At 38.9% G+C, this 12,386-nt stretch overlaps 1 protein-coding gene across 4 annotated transcripts in view; it reads left to right on the plus strand.

Annotated features, from left to right (window-relative positions):
• Positions 1–4,359: 4,359 nt before the first annotated feature.
• kcnj14 (potassium inwardly rectifying channel subfamily J member 14) overlaps positions 4,360–12,386 on the plus strand; it is a 39,365-nt gene continuing 31,338 nt past the window's right edge. For all 4 annotated transcript variants that reach the window (XM_055013902.1, XM_055013904.1, XM_055013903.1 and 1 more), the window contains exon 1: positions 4,360–5,079. The gene's annotated coding sequence lies outside the window, so the exon portion shown is untranslated. The remainder of the gene's footprint in view (positions 5,080–12,386) is intronic.

Below are 12,386 nucleotides of genomic sequence, written 5' to 3' on the forward strand. Positions count from 1 at the left end.
TTAAATAAATTTAAGGACGAAGGTTTTAGCACTTTTGCTTCGAGAATTTAGTCCCAGTTTGCTGTTATTTGTGTCTGATTTACATAAATTTGAGAAGAATCGATGAGTTCTCCACTTTTAAATCAATCCCGGAGTCATTTCACCATAAAAACTGTGTAAATTCTTTAAATATTTTCTGCTTTCTTTCCTCTTCTACAACGATGAACTGAAGATCTTTTGGTTTTGGAATCCCTGATCCACATTTTCTGGCACTTTAGAGTCTAAACATCTGATCTGTTTATTCAGAAAACTAATCATTGGTAGCTTCTTGTCTCCAACATAAACGCTCATCAATCGTCATGTTCCAGAGCCTCTAACTCCACAGGAATCTCCATAAAGAGAACGACTGTAGAAGCCCATAAAACACTTGATGTGTGAACTTGTCCTCCTTTACCGCCTCACAGCCGCTAATCTGAGATGGAGGCTTGTAATTAGTCGGTCAGCAACCAGGTGTGTCGCCCCTGGACAACCTGACGACCAGAAAACAATCCAAAGAGCTGCCAGGTCCCTTCAGCTGCAGAATGGAGGCAAAGAAACAAAAGAAACAGGTGAAATCTGCAGAAAATCTGGTTAAATCTGCAGAATGGAGGCAAAGAAACAAAAGAAACAGGTGAAATCTGCAGAAAAACAGGTGAAATCTGCAGAAAATCTGGTTAAATCTGCAGAATGGAGGCAAAGAAACAAAAGAAACAGGTGAAATCTGCAGAAAATCTGGTTAAATCTGCAGAATGGAGGCAAAGAAACAAAAGAAACAGGTGAAATCTGCAGAAAAACAGGTGAAATCTGCAGAAAATCTGGTTAAATCTGCAGAATGGAGGCAAAGAAACAAAAGAAACAGGTGAAATCTCCAGAAAATCTGGTTAAATCTGCAGAATGGAGGCAAAGAAACAAAAGAAACAGGTGAAATCTGCCGAAAAACGTGAAATCTACAGAAAAACAGGTTAAATCTGCAGAAAAACAGGTCAGATCTGCCCACTGGTGGCTCAGGAGCAGCACTGCAGCACACAGATCCACACATTCACCCAAATATTCACTTAAAGAAGGTTAAAATTCAGATTTAGTCATAGTTTCTCCTAGACTAATCCTAAATTAATCAAATGTTCCACCAAAATCACACTACAACCAGCTGTTTGGTTCTAAAAAGTCAGAAAGTGTTAAAAATGTCAATTAGTGGTAAAGATCTTCAGTTTACTGTCAGAAAGGAGGAAAAAAACAGAAAATATTCACATTTAAGGAGCTGGAGTCACAGAATTTAGAGGTTTTCTTCTTGAAAAATTACTGAAACTGATTCATTAATCAGCTGTTTGTCTCTAAAATGTCTTTAAAAGGTGAAAAATGTGGATCACAGTTTCCTCAAATGTCCTGTTTAGTCCAAAGATCTTCAGTGTACTGTCCAGAGGAAAGAAACCAGAAAATATTCATATTTAAGAACTTTATTACTTTATTTAGTAAATGACTTAAACAGATTAAATTATTACTTATTTTGTCTTTAAAAAGTCAGAAAATGTTGAAAAATATCAATTAGTGGTAAAGATCTTCAGTTTACTGTCATAGAGGAGGAAAAAAACAGAAAATATTCACATTTGAGGAGCTGAAATCACTAAATTTAGATGTTTTATATATAAAAAATCCTCAAGCTTACTCTGTATCAGTTAAGTAGTTGACATCTAATCAGTTATTTATTGCATTTCTGTTTGAATTCGTCTGGATCCCTCATTTATGCTCAAACTTACATAAATCTGACACAAAAAAAGCAAAACTGTGCATAAATTGTCTGTTTATCTCAATTTTTGTCAAACAGAACTATTTATCAAAATGACAATTGCTGAGTTTTTATGCAGCAAAACAGCAGAATGTGGAATATTTATTATTTAAAGTGAGGTTTAACAGCAGGATAACTGGAATGTTGTGGAACTAGAGATGATTTTAGCTCTAACTGCGTTATTCTGTGAATATTTTCCTCTAAACCGTCCTGCAGGAATCAGTCGGCCAGCAGTGGAAACATTAACTCACTGTTCAGTAAAAACGAAGACGGTTGGTGGTTTTACGCTTCATCATTCGTCCAACAGGGAAAGTTTGGATCCAGATGTTCATTTTTCTGATTTAAATCTGGTACAAAGAACATTAGAAGCTAAAAATCTGATTATTCTTTGTGTTTTTGCAGTTTCTGGTGTCATTTTGGTGATTTATTTTAAAGATAACAAACTTTTCAGACCCACTTGTGAGTTTTGAGGTTCAGAATTTATCAAAGAATGATAGACGACAGATTTTTTTACTTCTGTTCTTGTTTACTGACATGAATAACACTCATCTTTTTGATGGAGAAAAAAACTCAAATTTTAATGAGATATTATGATTTTAAACTCAGATTTGCTTCAAATATTATGCTATATTTACCTGCTATAGTACTAGCTAACTTTAGGTTAATGTAATAATGTTATGCTATATTAGCCTTCTATAGTACTAGCTAACTTTAGGTTAATGTAATAATATTATGCTATATTTACCTGCTATAGTACTAGCTTACTTTAGGTTAATGTAATGATGTTATAATATATTAGCTTGCTATAGTACTAGCTAACTTTAGGTTAATGTAATAATGTTATGCTATATTAGCCTGCTAGCGTACTAGCTAACTTTAGGTTAATGTAATAATGTTATGCTATATTAGTCTGCTATAGTATTTGTACAGATTTGGTTCCAATCTGGTAGAAGGATGTTGGAGAAGTTGAAAATCGGATTTTTCTCTCTAAGAAACTATTTGAACCCACAGGTGGGTTCTAAGGTTCAGAAGGTTCAACAGAATTTACCAAAGAAAGATAGATGACAGATTTTTCCTTTAGTTCTTGTTCACTTGCATGTAATTTTCATAATAATACTCTTCTATATGATGAAATATCACAATTTTAAGGTCAGATTTGATTTAAATCTGGTACATGGACAATTAGAAGCCTAAAAATCGGATTCTTCTTTGTGTTTTTCCAGTTTCTGGTGTCATTTTGGTGATTTATGTTTAAAGATAAGAGGCTTTTCAAGTCCACCAGTGTGTTTGAGGGTTAAACAGAAGGGACCAAAGATAAGTGAGGACTTTTTTTCAGGTTTTCTTCCATGTAATTTTGCTTATTAACATTCTTCGGCCTCATAACTCCATCCAGCCCTGACGTCACCTTGCCCCCTCCTCAAGGTTTTCCACGGGTCAATTACAATTACAACCGTGTTTCTACACAAACGCTTATGCAATTTAAAACGACACATCCGGGCGCATACGTAACCTAAACAGCATCGATGAAGGTAAACCTGATTTTTGGTGTCAGCTGTTGTGTTCTGGGCAGCAGCAGCGGCGGCGGCGGCGGCGGCGGCGGCGGCGGCGGCGGCGGCGGCGGCGGCGGCGGCGGCGGCGGCGGCGGCGGCGGCGGCGGCAGCGGCGGCGGCAGCGGCAGCGGCAGCGGCAGCGGCAGCGGCAGCAGCAGCAGCAGCAGCAGCAGCAGCTTCATCCACATGTTTACTGGAGCTGGATTGTTGTGGCGGCTGCTCCACTGTTTGCCCTCATTCTTCCTCCATCTGATCCCCGTTCTGAACAGACTCGCTCGGCTCATGATGTCAAAGGTCACTCCTCGGGCTCCTTGACAGAGATTAACTCAGATTAAGTATTAGGAAACACACACACACACACACACACACTCGGTTAAATTAGTCTTCCAGCTGCACCGTCTGTCCTTAAAATACAGAATTGTATTACACTTCAAATTGGCTTTATTGACGTGGCTGAAATTAACAACAGTATTGTTCAGTTCATTCTAATAATCCTGATGGTTTCATTCATGTGACACTTATTTAATGTAATTTAATATATAACAGACACACACCTGTCTACAAAATAAGTCAGTGTTCAGTTTAGGTTAAATGTGTTTTGCTATATTAGCTTGCTGTAGCACCTGCTAAATGGTTGACTTTAGGTTAAGCTAATAACATTATGCTATATTAGTTTGCTATAGCATGAGCTAACTAGCTTTCAGTTAAGCTAATCATGTTTTTCTTTATTAGCTTGATCTAGCACTAACTCACTTTAGGTTAAGCTCACAATACTATGCTATATTAGCTTGCTATAGTACTAGCTAACTTTAGGGTTATGTAATAATGTTTTGCTACATTATCTTCCTGTAGCACTGGCTAACTTTAGGTAGAGCTAATAATGTTATGCTATATTTGCCTGCTATAGTACTAGCTAACTTTAGGTTAATGTAATAATGTTATGCTACATTAGCTTGCTATAGTACTAGCTAGCTTTAGGTTAATGTAATAATGTTATGCTATATTAGCCTGCTATAGTACTAGCTAACTTTAGGTTAATGTGATAATGTTATGCTACATTAGCTTGCTGTGGCACTAGTCAACTAGCTTCAATCGTTTGCTACCATCAGCTAAACATTACTGGTGATTTGAGATTAATAATTTAAATATCAGTGATTATGAAGTAAAGTTCCAACTTTCATCCTATGAGCCTCTCAAATCGAAATGAATTGTCAATAATTAAACTTTTTTAACCTAAAATAATTCCTGTGTTATTTAACATACACTTTCTTAATTTACCACACTGCATTCTATTCCAGTATATGCTGAATTTTTTTGTGTTTTCCAAATATTTCAGTCATAAATTGATGCAGAAAAGAACTAATTGGTGTTTTAAAAATCCATCAGAATGCAGGAAAATGTTCAAGGAGAAAAAACGGTTTGGTTCATGAACAAACTTTAATACAGAATAAAATTTAAAAAAAAAAAAAAAAACGGCCTGAATGAACGGAATATTCGTGTTTTATCGGACATTTAGACAGAAGCTGCTCCACAAGGTCACTCAGACCGAGGCGCGTTCCCGGCTCTCATCGGAGCGGGAGCGCGCCCCTCCAGGACCCGGGGGGCTCGCGGACAGACCGGCAGGACGTGGAGCTCGCGCAGCGTTTTTCCTCAGTAACGGACCGTTAAATTCAGATTAACGGGAAAATAAAGCCGTAAAGAGACGACAGAGGAAAATGTCAACGGAGGGTGAGACTGGCTTTATTATTATTATTATTATTATTATTATTATTATTATTATTATCATCATCATCATCATCATCATCATCATCATCATCATCATCATCATCATCATCATCATCATCATCATCATCATCATCATCATTATTATTATTATTATTATTATTGGTTTAATGCTGCAGTTCTGTTGTCTTTATACTAGATTATATTTTACTGTAACACTCAGTATATAAAGTTTAAACACTGACATAAATTAATGGAAATAAACGGACAATTTCTATCTTTTTTCTCCAAAATCTGAGTTAAAACTGTTTTTTTTAATTAGTAAAACACCAGACAGCTGTTTAAACTAACAGTACGAATCAAACAACAAACATTCACCAACAGCTCCTTTTTTCTTCTTTGTGACTGTTTAGAGCAGCTAAATGTGGCTAACTTGACACTGATGCTTTATTTAGTGGTTTGAAGTTGCAGCCGGTTTCACCTCCATGAAGCCGAATGTGCAGAAACAACAGACCTTACAGCTGAGAGGAACAAAGAGAGAAAGTTAGACGAGGTTCAAGCAGCAGCTAATGAGTTAATCTGTCGATGGTTTTCCATCAGAAAACGGTGGGAAAGAAATCCAAGATGACAAATGTAAAATATGTTCAGTTTACTGTCCTAGAGGAGCAACAAAAGCAGAAACTATTCACTAAAGCTTCAAGCAGAGACTTTAGACCGTTATAACCAGTTATTCACCTGTTAAAACATGAACTCAATTAGTGGCAGCTAATCGACGGATAAATTAACTGTTGCAGCTCAAGTTAAAGTGGTCGCTATGGCAACCTCTTTTAATATGTAAGAGCAAGACTGGATCTGTATTACAGTTAATTCAGTTTTTCTCAGTTGAAGAAAAGATTTTAGACATCCACAACCACAAAGAGACACAAAACAACCACAAACAGACACAAAACAACCACAGAGAGACACAAAATGACCACAGAGACACAAAACGACCACAGAGAGACACAACACAACCACAGAGACACAAAACGACCACAGAGAGACACAACACAACCACAAAGAGACACAAGATAACCACAGAGACACAAAACGGCCACAAAGAGACACAAAACTACCACAGAGACACAAAACTACCGCAGAGAGACACAAAACGACCACAGACACAAAACGACCACAGAGAGACACAACACAACCACAAAGAGACACAAGATAACCACAGAGACACAAAACGGCCACAAAGAGACACAAAACAACCACAAAGAGACACAAAACTACCACAAAGACACACAAAACTACCACAGAGACACAAAACTACCACAAAGAGACACAAAACAACCCCAGAGACACAAAACAACCACAAAGAGACACAAAACTACCACAGAGACACAAAACAACCACAAAGAGACACAAAACTACCACAGAGAGACACAAAACGACCACAGACACAAAACTACCACAGAGACACAAAACTACCGCAGAGAGACACAAAACGACCACAGACACAAAACAACCACAAAGAGACTCAAGATAACCACAGAGACACAAAACGGCCACAAAGAGATACAGGAAACCACAGAGACACAAAACAACCACAAAGAGACACAAAACAACCACAAAGAGACACAAAACTACCACAGAGACACAAAACAACCACAGAAACACAAAACGACCACAAAGAGACACAAAACAACCACAGAGACACAAAAAAACCACAGAGAAACACACAACAACCACAGATACACAAAACAACCACAGAGACACAAAACTACCACAGAGAAACTAAGCAACCACAAAGAGACACAAAACTATCACAGAGAGACACAAAACAACCACAGAGAAACAAAACCACCACAGAGACACAAAACAACCACAAAGAGACACAAAACGACCACAGAGACACAAAACAACCACAGAGACACAAAAAAACCACAGAGAAACACACAACAACCACAGATACACAAAACAACCACAGAGACACAAAACTACCACAGAGAAACAAAGCAACCACAAAGAGACACAAAACTATCACAGAGAGACACAAAACAACCACAGAGAAACAAAACCACCACAGAGACACAAAACAACCACAAAGAGACACAAAACGACCACAGAGACACAAAACAACCACAAAGAGACACAAAGCAACCACAGATACACAAAACAACCACAAAGAGACACACAACAACCACAGAAACACAAAACAACCACAAAGAGACACACAACAACCACAGAGACGCAAAATGATCACAAAGAGACACAAAATGACCACAAAGAGACACAAAACGACCACAAAGAGACACAAAACGACCACAGACACAAAAACTACCACAAAGAGACACAAAACAACCACAAAGAGACACAAAACGACCACAAAGAAACACAAAACAACCACAGAAACACAAAACGACCACAAAGAGACACAAAACGACCACAGATACACAAAACAACCACAGATACACAAAACAACCACAAAGAGACACAAAACTACCACAAAGAGACACAAAACTACCACAGAGACACAAAACTACCACAAAGAGACACAAAACAACCCCAGAGACACAAAACAACCACAAAGAGACACAAAACTACCACAGAGACACAAAACAACCACAAAGAGACACAAAACTACCACAGAGAGACACAAAACGACCACAGACACAAAACTACCACAGAGACACAAAACTACCGCAGAGAGACACAAAACGACCACAGACACAAAACAACCACAAAGAGACACAAGATAACCACAGAGACACAAAACGGCCACAAAGAGACACAAAACAACCACAGAGACACAAAACAACCACAAAGAGACACAAAACTACCACAGAGACACAAAACAACCACAGAAACACAAAACGACCACAAAGAGACACAAAACAACCACAGAGACACAAAAAAACCACAGAGAAACACACAACAACCACAGATACACAAAACAACCACAGAGACACAAAACTACCACAGAGAAACAAAGCAACCACAAAGAGACACAAAACTACCACAGAGAGACACAAAACAACCACAGAGAAACAAAACCACCACAGAGACACAAAACAACCACAAAGAGACACAAAACGACCACAGAGACACAAAACAACCACAAAGAGACACAAAGCAACCACAGATACACAAAACAACCACAAAGAGACACACAACAACCACAGAAACACAAAACAACCACAAAGAGACACACAACAACCACAGAGACGCAAAATGATCACAAAGAGACACAAAATGACCACAAAGAGACACAAAACAATCACAAAGAGACACAAAACGACCACAGAGAGACACAAAACTACCACAAAGAGACACAAAACAACCACAAAGAGACACAAAACGACCACAAAGAAACACAAAACAACCACAGAAACACAAAACGACCACAAAGAGACACAAAACGACCACAGATACACAAAACAACCACAGATACACAAAACAACCACAAAGAGACACAAAACAACCACAGATACACAAAACAACCACAGATACACAAAACAACCACAAAGAGACATGCAACAACCACAGAGACACAAAACAACCACAAAGAGACACAAAACAACCACAAAGATACATAAAACAACCACAAAGAGACACAAAATGACCACAAAGAGACACAAAACAACCACAAAGAGACACAAAACAACCACAAAGATACATAAAACAACCACAAAGAGACACAAAATTACCACAAAGAGACACAAAACAACCACAAAGAGACACAAAACAATCACAGAGACACAAAACAACCACAAAGACACAAAACGACCACAAAGAGACACAAAACTACCACAAAGAGACACAAAACAACCACAAAGAGACACAAAACGACCACAAAGACACAAAACAACCACAGAGACACAAAATGACCACAAAGAGACACAAAACAACCATGAATAGAATCAGAAAACTTAAAAACACTTTATTTCCCTGAGGGGCAGTTAGGTGGGCAACGGCTGGTTTTTAACTTTTTTACACTGACTCTCACATTAGAAACAGCTGTTTATTATAACACCCCTGGAAAACTTAAAGACTGGAACACAACTTTGTGCTTCACTGAACTCTGCAGTGAAATCTCCAGTAAAAGTGTTTGTGCATGAATGTGCTGGACAGGGGGCAGTAAAAACAGTGTAGGTGTGTTCATGTTGGGTGTGTAACCTGATCAGTGGCAGCTCTGAGTATTTTCTTAATTAGAAAAGTGCCGTGTGGAGTTTTAAGCGGCACATTGCGACCTGCACCGTCTTAACCCCCCAGATTAACGTCCACATCATCACACAATGACCTCTGTCCTGCTGAGGAAGAGTTTCAATTAGACGGAATCAGGATGGACGCCAACACCACGCCGCCGCCGTGCTTATTGTCGGACATTTTAGTAGGAGAGTGGCTTAACTGGGGCGTCGTGTTCACAAAGACCTTCATCTCATGGACAGTGTGTTTCAAAAATGAGACACAAAACGACAAAAGAACAATGAACAATCTAGTATTTTACTTTATGATCCAAACAACTTGGTATGGTCTAGAAATTATTTTAAATTTATAGTTTTACTAATTTATAATCTGCAGTTAATGTCTTCTCTGGAATTTTGACACTATGAGGGCCGGATTGGACCCTCTGGAAGACCGCTTTTGGCCCGCGGGCCTCATGTTGGACACCCCTGTTTTACACTTTACAGATTATTACTGTGAAGATAAATTACTAAAGTGCAAAAAGCTGCAGTCAGTGTGACATTCTACTGGTTTTAAAGGTGTATAAAGTCTGAATTCCACTTTAGATGAGTTTACTGGACTTCAAAATCCTTGATCTCACACATCCAGAGCTGTAGAATGGTCTGACTGCACCTCGTCATCGTTTAGGGATTAAAAAAAAAACACTCTGTGATTGGTTTAAATAAGTACAGGAGATCCTCCTTTTACAACATCATCGACCTACAGCGTTTCATCGTTAGGTCAGAACTGGTTACGTGGAACTAGTTGATGAGCAGAGCAGATGAATACGTCGTCACACGGCGCCATCAGATGGCTTTGTTTCCATTCTCTGGTTGTACACCACCTTGGATTGTGCTACATTCACTAACTTTTTGTCCTTCATTATGGCTCCCAGCGTAAGTCAGACTCTTCTGATGCTTGGAAGAAAAGGAAAGCTGTCTCCATGGAAGGGAAATTAGACAGAATAAAACGCTGGGAACAGGAAGAAACACTAACCAACATGGGTCAAGTTGTAAAAACAGGTCAACATATTGTAGAGACCCTCTGTGATGAATGAGTGAGACTTTATCTGGTTCTCTGCTGGTTTATTGAACCTTCATACAGGCTACTGTGGGCCGTAGTCAACGCCAGAAGAACTAGAAAAACCTCAACATCAACAATATCAGTCCGTTACAATATTCTGTTATCTTCTAGTAAAATGATTCATACGTGCATGAAAGTTGTTGGTATTCATGACTTTATGAAGAACTGATCAATATCATGATTCATGGAGCGGTTTTGTTTACATTTTTGCCGGAGTTCCGACTTACGGCTAAAATCGACTTACATTGATCTGTAGGAACAGAACTCTGACGTAAGTCGAGGACCTCCTGTACAAGCAAGCCAATGGTCTAGGGCGGAGCTAAGCCCAGGATGCAGGGGTGGTGTCCCTGTAAATTAGTGACTGGGGAGTTGTTCTGGTTTTGGTTGAGAACCGTCGTTGAAACTGGATAGTTCCAGCCCGCATTTTGGGGAAATCTTGAAATCTGCTGGGTTGCTGTTTGGAAGTTGTTGTTCTTTTTAGCAGCAGAAATGTACATCTGGTGAGTCCCACAATTACAATCTCCAGCTGATCTGTGGGAAGCTGGTGCAGTCTGGGTAATGTAGTCTCCAGGTTCTCACTAGGACGAAGAAGCAGACATTCGGGATATTAATGATTAAAACTGATCAAGTGTTGGATAGTTTCACTTAAAAGCATGCAAACCACCATGAAAGCTCAAAAGGAGAAGGCAGAATGTGGTTGCATGACCAACCTGCAGATATATTCCCTCCCTTGATCATCAGAAGCCTGTCAGATCCGTCTGTAATCAGCCTGTCCACTTCCATGCAGGTCTCTCGAGGTGTGCTAGTCTTACTCACTTTGGACAATTTTTAACTCATTTCCCGTTCAGTTTGTGTAATTTTGGAAGATTTTAAGTAATTTTGGAAACATTTTGAGTGATTTTCTACAACTTCGGACCCATTTCTAGCCACTTTGAACACTTTTTGTCATGTTGGACAATTTTTACTCACTTCAGACAAAATTTTAAGCATTTTTTAACAAATTTTAAGTAATTTTAAAAAGTCATTTTGGAAAATTTTGAACTTAATTTTGACAAATTTGGGGTAATTATGCTTAAGTTTGTGTCATTATGGAAAGAATTTGAATCCTTTTGAACACATTTCAAATAATTTTGGACAAATTTTGAGTGCATGACAGGACTCCATGCACCTTCACCACCACCATCACCGTACACAGGTAATAAATCTGATGTTAACAGTGAAAAAACACAGAATTACGTATGTTTAAACACATAAATAAATATAAATCAGGATAAAGCACTGGGGCTGAAGTTAAGGATGGCTAGTCAGTGTTAACAGTGACAGAAACCACTGAAACAAATACGTCCACACACTTAAATTAAAATACATCAGGATAAAGCGCCCAGGTTTGTAGTGGCTATCTGGTCCAGGTTTCACCTGACGGTGCACCACAACGACCTCAACACAACTGGACTTCAAGTTCATCAGACTTGGAGAAGGCTGCTGGAAGTGAGTCACTTAGCTGGAGGTGGTTGGTGTTTTTAGATCATGAAGCCCATCTTGTAGGGGTAACCACTGGTCCAGCAGCCTCCACAGACTAGCATGCCTCAGGAGTCCTGCACAGGAAGTAGAAAGATCAGGGCTTGTTCATGCAACCCAACTTTGCATTTTTGTTATGTGCTTTCAAAAAGAGCAAAGAGAAACACAAAACAACCACAAAGAGACACAAAACAACCACAAAGAGACACAAAACAACCACAAAGAAACACAAAACAACCACAAAGAGAGACAAAACGGTCAGTATTCCTGGATGTGCTGCACTGATTCTGGACCATTTCTAACTGTCTGTTGTGAGTCCAGCAGCGTTCTCGCTCCGTTCTAATCCCACCTAATATTCAGCTGATCTACTGCAGCAACATGTGACCTCTATCGATCGGATCGGTCATTTAATCGATCACGTGTCGGTGTGTTTACATATTTTATGTTTTCTGGTTTGTGTTCAGAGCTTCAGCAGGAGTCCCCTTTTATAAAACATGATTAAG

This window comes from Amphiprion ocellaris, chromosome 9, assembly GCF_022539595.1.
Source record: "Amphiprion ocellaris isolate individual 3 ecotype Okinawa chromosome 9, ASM2253959v1, whole genome shotgun sequence".
NCBI lineage: Eukaryota > Metazoa > Chordata > Actinopteri > Pomacentridae > Amphiprion > Amphiprion ocellaris.